The sequence below is a fragment of the Diadema setosum genome, chromosome 1, assembly GCF_964275005.1.
Source record: "Diadema setosum chromosome 1, eeDiaSeto1, whole genome shotgun sequence".
Taxonomy (NCBI): domain Eukaryota; kingdom Metazoa; phylum Echinodermata; class Echinoidea; order Diadematoida; family Diadematidae; genus Diadema; species Diadema setosum.
In genome coordinates, this window is record NC_092685.1 from 7,622,409 (window position 1) to 7,633,625 (window position 11,217).

At 37.5% G+C, this 11,217-nt stretch overlaps 1 pseudogene; it reads left to right on the plus strand.

The window, feature by feature from the left end:
* Nucleotides 1–745: 745 nt before the first annotated feature.
* Nucleotides 746–5,492, plus strand: LOC140226432 (uncharacterized; annotated as a pseudogene).
* The last annotated feature ends 5,725 nt before the right edge of the window (nucleotides 5,493–11,217 follow it).

The window sequence follows — 11,217 nt, forward strand, 5'->3', positions numbered from 1 at the left end:
ATGGGCCTGTTGTGTTTCAAAACAATTTTAATTGGCAAAACAAATGCAGTAAATATCAGTAAATCGGTTATCATATAAAGTAATCAGTAAATATTTTCCAGTATGTTCACAAGAAGATCTCTTTGAAACAATGGTTGGACAGATAATGCACATGATGGGAAGGGAACAGGAAGTGACATAATATTATTACAAATGAGATAATCTGTCGAGGTTCTATTTGTAATTGTATACTGTGCATAATACGTTGACATGATGTTTCATCTGAGTTAAAGCTATGCAGTTACTATCATCAAAGTCACCATCCCTTCTATCATCACCATAAAATCATCATAATCATGATTCTAGCACAGAGTAGCATTATCGAAGCACTGCACTCTTAAAAATATCTAGTCATTTTGTGACTAGATTTTTGGTTCATATTTTTTCAACTAAATTCTAGTTATTTTGACTAGAATTCTATCAACTTTCAAGCAAATTTGACTACAATCGAGTCAATCGTTTTTACGCTTTAGCTAGAACCGTCTTGTCAACACTTCTTTGAAACGTGATTGGCTCTTGTCTGCGCGCTGCACGCAAAGAGCTAGATGGCGGCGCAGGCAGAGAGCAAAAGCGTACTCGATCGCACGATCAGTGAGGAGTGTATGCTGAGCGTATATGTAACGCATCTACCCTAGCATACAAGCGCCACGTACATGTACGTACGATGGTAGTACGTACTTGATCAAAATGGAGTTTGTGGATGACGAGCTTTCTGAGTGGGGCCTCGACAAATTTATCAAAAATTTTGAGGGTAAGTGCTGTATTTATTTTGTAGCATATTTTAAATCGTGTTTAGAAGCTTGTAGTGTACAGCTTCATATTAGGTATTGATTCAGTATTATCTAAAAAGATAATTCGCTAAAATTGAGCGAGCTCTGGGGAGAGCTGCTTACTGCCTTCTGTGGGCCTATCAAGTTGCCTCAAATTGTTCGCGCCTAGCCTAAATCAAATGTGTAAAATGTGCTGCATGAACCGTTGCGTTGTTGGGCGGCAATGATTAGCAGCGTAAACATCGGTGAACATTGCCAAAAAAAAAAAAAAAAAAAAAAATCCCCCCAAAATCGGCTTTGTGACAAATATGGTTTCAAGCAATTGTAAGATATGCTGTTACAATATTGGGAGGTCTTTACTTATTTGGTTAGAGACGATTACGGTGATGTAATCAGATTTACCGCACTTCACCACCTTTCAATTAGCAGAAGGTTCACTTTTCGAATGAATTCACAAACAACCGCGCACTCGCAGGTCACAGGCGAACGAGCCGATCTCCGTCATTTTAGGGGGCTTAATTCATTTTGGCTCATCCCTGTCAGTCCCCACCCGTCCTCTTTCCTTCGGTCCAAGATCTATTTTTGGCACCTAGTTCTAACTGCACTTGGTACAGTGGTAGCCTATAGACCGGTGATCTATCTATCGAGTCTCTGTACTGTAGTGTAGACCTAGACCTATCTACCAGTACCAGTACTAGTAGTACCAGACAAAAGGTCTAGCCTTCATGTAGAAGAACTCTAGTAGATCTATAGTATAAGGATGTAGGTAAAGTACTAGGTCTAGAGGCATTATTGTGAAATAGGTCCTCATTCACTTCTTCGCACGCGTGCACTTGCGTGTAAAGTACCGTACTAGAATCTAGCAGTTAGTCTTAGTTGCTTGATCTTTTCCTGGTACGATAAGCTAGAAATATAGTCAAATACACATAGATCTAGAAACTTGGTAATTGAACATCTAGTCTAGGCTCCTAGATCTTCTAACTACAACGTATTCATTTTTACTAGTCTAAGCCCTTTCAGTCCTCTTCTCATTTGGTCTAGATCTAACTTACACTTGCGCTTGGTACAATGGTAGCCTAGACCTCGGATCTATAGGTCTACTGTAGAAACTACCACCAGTTCCAGACAAAAGGTTTAGCCTTCATATAGAACCCCTAAATAGAAGCTCTAGAGGCATTATCGTGAAATAGGTCCACACTCATTCACTATGCAAGCGCGCACTTGCGTGTAAAATAGTTTTAGACTTAGTCTAGAATAGCCCGACCAAACGCCGTGCGGAGCCGGTTGAGCGACAGGGCTGTGTATGTACTATAATTAAGTCTAGAATTAAAAGTCTAATGACACTGACATATCTAAAGGGAAATTCGACAAACTGATGTGGCTCTAAGTACTGTCATGGAACTGGGTTTATAATCCCCAGAAAATGATTGTGTGCCAGTCATGTTATATTATGGTCTCACACTGGCAATATGTACTGTACCCATTAGGAGAATAATGTGATATGGCGGAGGCATACCAGTGGCACAGCGACATTTCTAGTTTTTAAGTTAAACAAAAAAGTATCCTTTAGGACACCTAAATGTGCACCTATCAGGATCAAAGTGGTCATAACTTAAAATATTTCAATTCTATCCCTAAAGATATACATTTTCAAAAATGAATTTCCAGAGGATTTCCAAAACGTAATTGAGAATGAGGTAGGATAAGGTGGTAACATCTTATAAATGGATAAATTTGACTTCTGATCCCAAAATGTCTTATTTTGAACATCCTATGTGTTTTCCCTTTGCTCTTACCATGAAATTTTCAATATCTTTTAATAATTAATCATGAAATCCTATTTTTGATGATGCATAAGTTATGATTGGGGTTTGTTAATTTTATAATGAAAGGCCTACATGTTAACTTCTGATTTTATATATCACAGGTTGATCAAGGCTTTCGGATACTTTTCGAAAGTGGACTCTGCAGATGCCCTCTTCGAAAAATGGCCGAAAATGTCAGCAAGAGTTCTGGAATATGCAGAAAAACAAGTGCAGTGGAAGAAGATTCTCAATGTCGAAGATCCACATTCAGGTATCACATTACCATGAAAATACATAAATGTAGCACAATTCTCACGGGAACTTAACCATTTGACTCGTGTATGCATTATATAGGAGGGACAATGATCTAAGCAGATATTGGGGTCACAATTTTAAAGGTCAAGGTCATTGCGTTTTTATATGTGAAAAGGACACTCTTGTGCTATTTGGTGGATCAAACATGAATCATGCATACTTGCATATGAGAGGGACAACGATCATATTAGAGTTGGGATCACAACATTGGCCTATAGATGGGGAATCTGCATGGTTTACGTGCAAACGTAATGTCAATGACCCTCGACCTCGCCCACCGTTGACATTATTTGATCTGGCCGGCAGCCACTATTTGCATAACACACTTGTTATTCACATCACACCCTTCCCGAGCTGCTGCCCCGCCAAAATAGCCCGGGCTTAATCAGGTTAAGTGTTGAGAACCATTAGATCAATATGAAATGGGCCTGATGCAACGTCATTTAAGTAGATTTTATTTTCCACTTTGTGTAATACATTTCATATTGACACTGTCATATTCCTGATCTGGCAAAGGTGGAGACATAAATTTTGACCCTGTCCGGTCGAGGATTCTTTTTTTTTTTTTTTTTTTTTTTTTTTTTTGACGGGGGGGGGGGGGGGGTTGGATACATTAGAAGAGAAAAATGAATGTGTTCACTCATGCATTAAGTTTCTCTTTGTTTCAAATGCCAGGTTAAAATACCATTGAATGTTCTTTAATTTGATACATAATCTATTGATCTTTTGAAATCCTTGAAAAATATGAATCTTTTCCTGAGTCTTGATAAAGATTTAAAATCAAAAACTCTGATATGAATAAATGAAATAAAACTAATTTTGGTAATACACATAGATTGAGAAAAAATGCAACCCTCTAGAGAATGCAACCTTTATAAGGGATGATTGGAATTGAAATGTGTATCTTCTTTGTCATTTGAATTTTTACAGAGAGAAAGTATTAAAAAGATAATAAAACTCCACGTGCCACATTTCATGAACTTGTTTGCTAATGTTTGTGTTCTCCTTAGATGATGAGAAGAGCAACCTGGCTCTACAGGTTCTTCCTCTGTTGTTTCCAGCTGGGGTGAAGAAACGGGCAGAGAAGTGTACAGCGTGCAACTATGGAAGAGAGCATGCCTGCATTCATCAATGTCGAGAAGGTGATGATAGAAATAGGGATCTAACATCGAAAATAGTGCAATACCCTGTGTTGTGTGAATGGGTCAGTTGACATGCTATGAAATATTTGTCACTTGAGATCTATACAGTGCACTCCCGTTATAACGAAATGCTCGGGACCGGCAGTTTTCTTTCCTTATAACGTAATTTCGTTATAACCGAACAAATACAATATATAACAAAAACAAGGACACCACGCATATATCATATTCTGTTTGTTGAATACTAATCTTACACTGTGCAGATATGTTAAACGGAATGATACACTGTACCTTTTAAATTTCATTTGGATATTACATTAAAGAGAGCATAAAATTGACGGAAAATGTGCGTGACACACGGAGCGAACACACCGTGATGTGAAGCGTTCGCCCATGCTTGTTCCGCTACGAATTTTCGAAAGGGATCTGCATTTCGTTATAACGGAGCACATTTCTTTTGTTTTTCTTTGTCCGTGGGGCTCGGAAAAGACTTCGTTATAACGAAAATTTCGCTATAACCATGTTCGTTATAAGCGAATTTTGTACCATAGACATTATTACTTCGTTATAACGAAATTTCGTTATAACCGTGTTCGTTGTAACGGGAGTGCACTGTATTCAGTCAAGTGAACACATTCCTTTTATCCTTTAATTGACAGTTATCCTTTAATTCACATATAGTCAAATTGCTCTGAAAATGCTTGCTGATTCCTGTTCATTTAGTAAGTAATCGATGGAATTTCTATTAATGATAATGATAAGAATACTAATAACAGTGTTACCACTAGTGCTACTACTAATGATAATGATAACAATTACAGTCACCATAATAAAATGTGCTTCGTATGTCCATAGTTTATTGCAGCTGGAATTATCTCACTGTCTGCTTGATATATTGTAAGGCAAGATCAAGTAAATTAAAACCATAAACTGGTGAAGGGCTGAAGATAGAGGTGTGCAGAAGGAAATGTAAAAAAAAAAAAAAAAAAAAAATGATATAAAAGTGGCATGGCAAAATCATGTAGATGAAGGGGGCTTTCATTGGCAATATTTTTTTCCAAATTCAGAAAATGAATGAATCTCCCAATGTTTATGATGGTATATCAACAGAATTCATGTTTGATACACTGATTGATGTTTGTGTTTTTATATTGGTTAGATTATTCAAAAGCACTTCTCTTTTATGCCTTGGTTGTGGATCAAAATTTTGAATATTTGTCTTATATCTGTTTGTTAATCTCTTATTAAAGCTATTAGAGAAATTTCTTTATTTGCTTTTTTACATATAGATTGGACGAACCTGCCTATGTATTTGGAAGGGAAACGAGAACCTCATGTCCTGGTCTTCGGGGGGAGAAAGAATCCGGAGCAGGCATTCGTGGCTGTTGAAGGAGATGCGATCCCTTGCACATCTCTGCTGAAAGCAGTAGATGTATGTTTCAAACTTACTTATGTGTTGGACATCAACTACTGCTGGCAGTGCAGTCATACATAACATATTTGCAAAAATATGTGTATGGGCTGGGAATGGGTGATGGTCCACCAACATCCTCTGTTGTATTGCTTAATAACTTCGTTGAGCAAGAGTAAAGCTGTAATGGCTCCACTGTACACCAGCTAGGGCGCTGAATTGAAATGTTCATTGAACAGTAACATCGTATATTGATCTGTTTTTGTAACATATCTATTTCTGAAGATATAGTTGATTTTGTGGATTGTGGCATGTGGAAATTTTCTTTGGGATTGTTCAGGTTTATATGAGCTGGCCATAGTAAGGAGGGATGGTCGATTTTGGTGGCCTTATTGTAGAAGCCCTTTTTGTGTTGCCTAGATTAAATAGTGTATATGATGCAAAAGAAAATGACACCAAGATCATAATATTTGGTTGATTCATTTTTATTCTATGCTTTGTTGGAGTAACAACGTAATTTCAAAGGTCAAAAGTCAAAGGTCGAGTGACAGTGCTAAAATTTCACATTTTTCTTCATATCTTTGAAATGGTTCACGGTATCTTCATGAAACGTATTGCATATACAATGTACATGTGTTGCCTGACATTGCTTCTCTGTGGATGTTTTGGGACATGAAATCAAAGATCAAGGGTCAAAGGTCACCTTAAAATGCTAAAATTGCATTATTGAATGCTGAAATTATACTACTTTCTCCATATTCATTCGGAGAAAATATGTATATTCATACATGAATATACACAAATAAATTAATGCACAATGATTGTGTAGGAAAAGTTTTGGGTCAAGTGAAAATGCTAAAATTTTGCTCATCCATATATTGAAAGTGGCTCTTAAGTACTGTCATGGAACTTTGTGTATAATCACCAGAAATTTATTATGTACCAGTCATGTAACATACGGTCTTACACTGGCAATATGTCCTGCACCTAATGGAGAATAATGTGATATGGCGGAGGCATGCCAGTCGCCATAGCGACATTTTTAGTTAAACATAATTCGAATCTCAAAACCGTCATCTTCCTCAGAAAAATGCTTCATCAGAAAAGGCTTCATCAGCATTGGCAATTTGAGATATGAGCCAAAAAAAGATATTTCATTGTTTTATTGTTCAACTTCAGAATCTACAAACCGAATGGAAGTCTGCACAATGATTCAGCATTGTGTATGAGATCAAAGATGGCCGGGTTTAAGCGTACCCAATGAGAACAATCATACTTTTTGACTCTTTTCAAATATTTGATCCCCGTTATCTATATATGTATATACTCGCCAATTGACTGGGCGTGCGAACGCAATGCAGGAGAGCTGTGTGTATGTGGGGCTCCCTGATCAAATCAATCACTCAATATTATCAAATATCAATTATCAAATTGTCTATGTGAACTTTTTATCCGAAACTTTTTTTTTTTGGTAAGCCCATTTCGATCAATTAGATCTCTATCATCATTAACTTGCCATTGTTAAATGTGCTATCAACTGAAAGCCTGATTATTGTAGTTTACATGATGCCTCGTTTGTTATGATCTAGGAAACTTGAGATATGTGACAAGGTAGAATGTCATGGAAGGCCGAGTGAAATTGAATGTTAATTTTGAGAAAAAAAAAATGTTCGTGTACATGCCTTGTATTCTACACACATTGTTGATAATGCTGAATTTTCAATTTGCAAAGAGAGAGTCATGAAAGAAAATGAATGAAAAATCATAGATGTTCATGAATCAATGCAATATTCATTGCAAGCTTTATACTCAGTGTTACGAGTAGCATGTTCCGATGATTATTGGTTCAGAATAAAATATGCATTTGTGTCAGTTAAATGTTACACAATTTGTCATTGCATTCATAATTGATTTGTGACTGATGTGTGATTGGTGAGATTGAAAAGATGTTCTGGTCATTTTGAATAGAAACTAGTTGAATTTGACTAGATTCATGAATCACAACACTGACTACATATCTAGTCAAATAACTGATCAGTATATTCTAATCATCTTTTACTAGAAACCGGTCAAACCAACTAGATTTTCTAGTCATAAACATTGACTAGATTTCTACTCAAAATCTGTGACTAGTTTTTTCTAGTAAAAATGACTAGAACAGAGTAAGTGCCCCTGGGATCCTATAATCTAGTCAAATACGACGAGATTCTAGTCATATCTGACTAGGTATTTTTTAGAGTGTGGTTATCCCATAACCGCCACACACAGTATGCTCATCATGACTTCTAGTAAAAGTATCATGATTAGACATCACCATCAACATTCATTACACCATCATCATGATCAGCCACTTTTATCATCTTTGACATTTTTTATCATATCATCATTTTCATCAGTCCCACATCATCAAATTGATCAATGACATACTTATACCATCAACATCATCATCATTACCACCACCCATCATCATCATCATCATCACCACTATCAATACTATTATCTCCCTCATCATCCTGCTTAACATTATCAATGCCATAATTATCAACACTAATACCATCAGCATCATTAACATCCCTCTCTTTTTCCGTATCACTATCAACAGGATCATCATTGTCATCCACACCATCAAATACAACCTTTCATGCAAAGACGAGGGAGTCAGATTACCATCCTGCAGTCACTATGTTTTGACCGTGCTTCCCTAGCAAAGGATGTTTTTCAGATGTTGATCACACCCACTCTCATTTCGTGGCACCCATTTGCGGAGTCCTCCCATCACAGTCAGACTGCGTTCGTACAGGATGGTGTTTGATCATTATTTCAGTGGATGTTGGGACAAGGAATGTTACATGTCTCTACCGGATAGTCAAGGTACTCATTAACTAGATGGCTACATCAGTAGCAGACTCTGGACTCAGATATGGACAGGGTCAGGATTTACAAATAGGCTATATTGGAATGGGGATGGATTGGAACAGGAATTAGAAGCGAATGCAGCATAATCAAGTTTGGAAATTGTTTATGAATCTAAGACACCAGGAAATTTGAAGTCTGGTACACTAGCACTCTTCAGTACCAGATATGGTTGTCTCAGATGATCTAAAAAGGGGGTGGGGATAGAGAAGGAAGGAGGTCAGCCATGGAAAATGACACCTAGACTGGCGCCAGGCAGCTTGCATCCAAACTTTGTCTCCGAGCGGCTGCAGGAGGAAACTCTGCTTGATCTTGACGACAAAAGGTGACAATGGAGTGCCAAAAATCGGTCAGCTCGAAAGGGGGGTGCAAGGCACGTTTTGCCCCGTGCGTGGCATTGTGTTAGGCGAGCACTGTGTCAATAGGCCTTTCCCCAATGCCCCTCATACGGAGAGCAATCATCATCATAGCGGATGTTGTTTTCGTGGCATCACCACAAGAGGGGTGATGCAAATAAACTTATTGTATCTGCCATTGTTACATCATCTTCATTTCTGACAAAATCAACCAAAGAGAATTCTATCTATCATAATAGGGAAAGAGGAAAACAAATATATCCTTTATAACCAAATATAACCTTTGAATATAGAAAGTTTTCATGCGACAAAATATCTGAATTTTCCATTTCATTCACTGTCCATTCAAGGGTGAAGACTTTCCAACGTTCAGAAGACAAGAAATATTCCCACTAGTGTACAAATAAAACTTGTGAAGCGTACATAATTACTCCATACAGACTGGCTGAATACCATCCTAAAAATACCTCTTTGTTTTAATTGGTCTGTTTTGTTTTCATGGTGAGTTTAACAGAGAAAATGTTATTCATCCTTGCAGAAGTTTTTAGGCATGAGGAAAATATTTATAGAGTACACAGAACTGTTTTTCAAGCATACCTCTCACACTTGGCATGATGTTCATGTTTAAAAGCAGTATGCAATTGATGTGAAGTAAAAAAAAAAAAAAAAAATCCCCTTCATGTGAAGGTTAGTTCTATCATGGAGCTACTTAGTAGCTCCATGGTTCTATCAATATGAGAAATATGGACCTTGAGAAGTAATGCTTCGTACACACTCTCACCCAACACTAAAGTTCCATTATATCTGTATGACACTACTAGTGTCACACACTGCAGAAGTCGCTCTTCTTTCACCACTGCAGACATCATCTTCAGACTTCTATCTTTGTTTGAGTGACAGTCACACACTTCCTGTTTTTAAAGAATACAATATTTTCTCATGGTGCTGACAATGTTTTTGAGCAAGAATGTAAGGAACGGGGGATTCCAGAATCATCAACACAAGTCTCATCACCTTGGTGATGTCGCTCAGGTATGCTGGGATCAAAATAAACACTCTGACAACTTCTTGGCCTCCTTCACGACTTCATGGGAAGTTGTGTTTGCAGCTGGGTGAAGTCCAAGGTTCCCATTCATTGCTAATGCAAGTCCTCTTTTTTTTCTTTTTTCTTTTTTTTTTTACCTGAAGGAAGGGCTTACTGAAAGAGCTAGTCTTGGTGTAAGCCTTTGTTATCATTTATATTTCAACAGCTAAATTTTAAACTGCAAACCATATGCAAATAACTTCTCTTAGCTAGAAACATAGAGGGCTTTTTGACTGTGAAACAAGGACATCTTTGAATTTTTAATGTCTTCTCCAGATGACAAGATGTGGGGGGGGGCAATTTTCAGATGGCAACTTGCAAGCAGGACAAATATGATAGAATGCTTCATCTGAGAAACAGGTGCAATAATGTATCATGGGACTGCACTTGTTAAAGCAACAGAAGTAAAAGAGTCCCTCCTACACCCCTCCCATTTCATTCTTAGCCCATTTACTAAACTATCTCATAATACGTCATATGAGGCAGAGGTAAAAAATTGAAGGGATACAGCAGAAGAATGCCACTGCCCCAAGTCTAGTCTCCAGGGAAGAGCAGTGGTCAATAGCGGTCAAACACTAACACGTACAATCTTACTGAGAATATGAACAAGACTAGATGGTGTTCCATCATCCCTCCACTTTTCCCTTCCTCCTTCTCCCTCCGCCCTTTTTTCTCACCACTGTTTCCGATTCATGTCAACAAAATGAAGACTGTACCTCAGCACATGACCGCGACGCTGAAAGAGGCGTTAGCGGATGGAGCAAACACTGGCATTGTGTTTGCAAAGTGCTAAAATCAGTTTTATGCATCTATTCATGATAGCCGTCATATTCACAAATACCTGGTTTGGATTGCGTTCCAAGGACTTTGACTGTGTTACCTCTTCCCAGGATTTGTTCATTTTTGTTTAGCTTTTGCTTTGTTTGCAAATTTTTTGGATCTTAGCGATTAAGATAAACAGAGAAAAAATACTTGAAAACAAAAATATCCTGACATTGTTCTTTTCATTGATATAGTCTATTTTGATATCTCTTTGCATTTCATGAGTGGATAATACTGGTTTACAGAGAAATAGATCTAAAGGTATTTGCAATATGATAATAATCACATTCGATTGCTATTTTCAAATGCATATCCAATGATGTTACCTTAATGTTGGTGAAAGAAATAAAAAAAGCAGTGGTTCATTACACCGAGGAATCTCAGTACTTTGACATATTATGTAGTAACGTAGCAAACATTGGATCACAAATGTATCTTACAAAATTCTTTAATTTTGAAGCACAGCTGTGGGCTCTGACATCAGGCTTCTACTTTCCTTCTCCTCCAATGGCAACAGTCACTATAATGCAATAAGGCAAACCTGATTGATGCTACTTCTT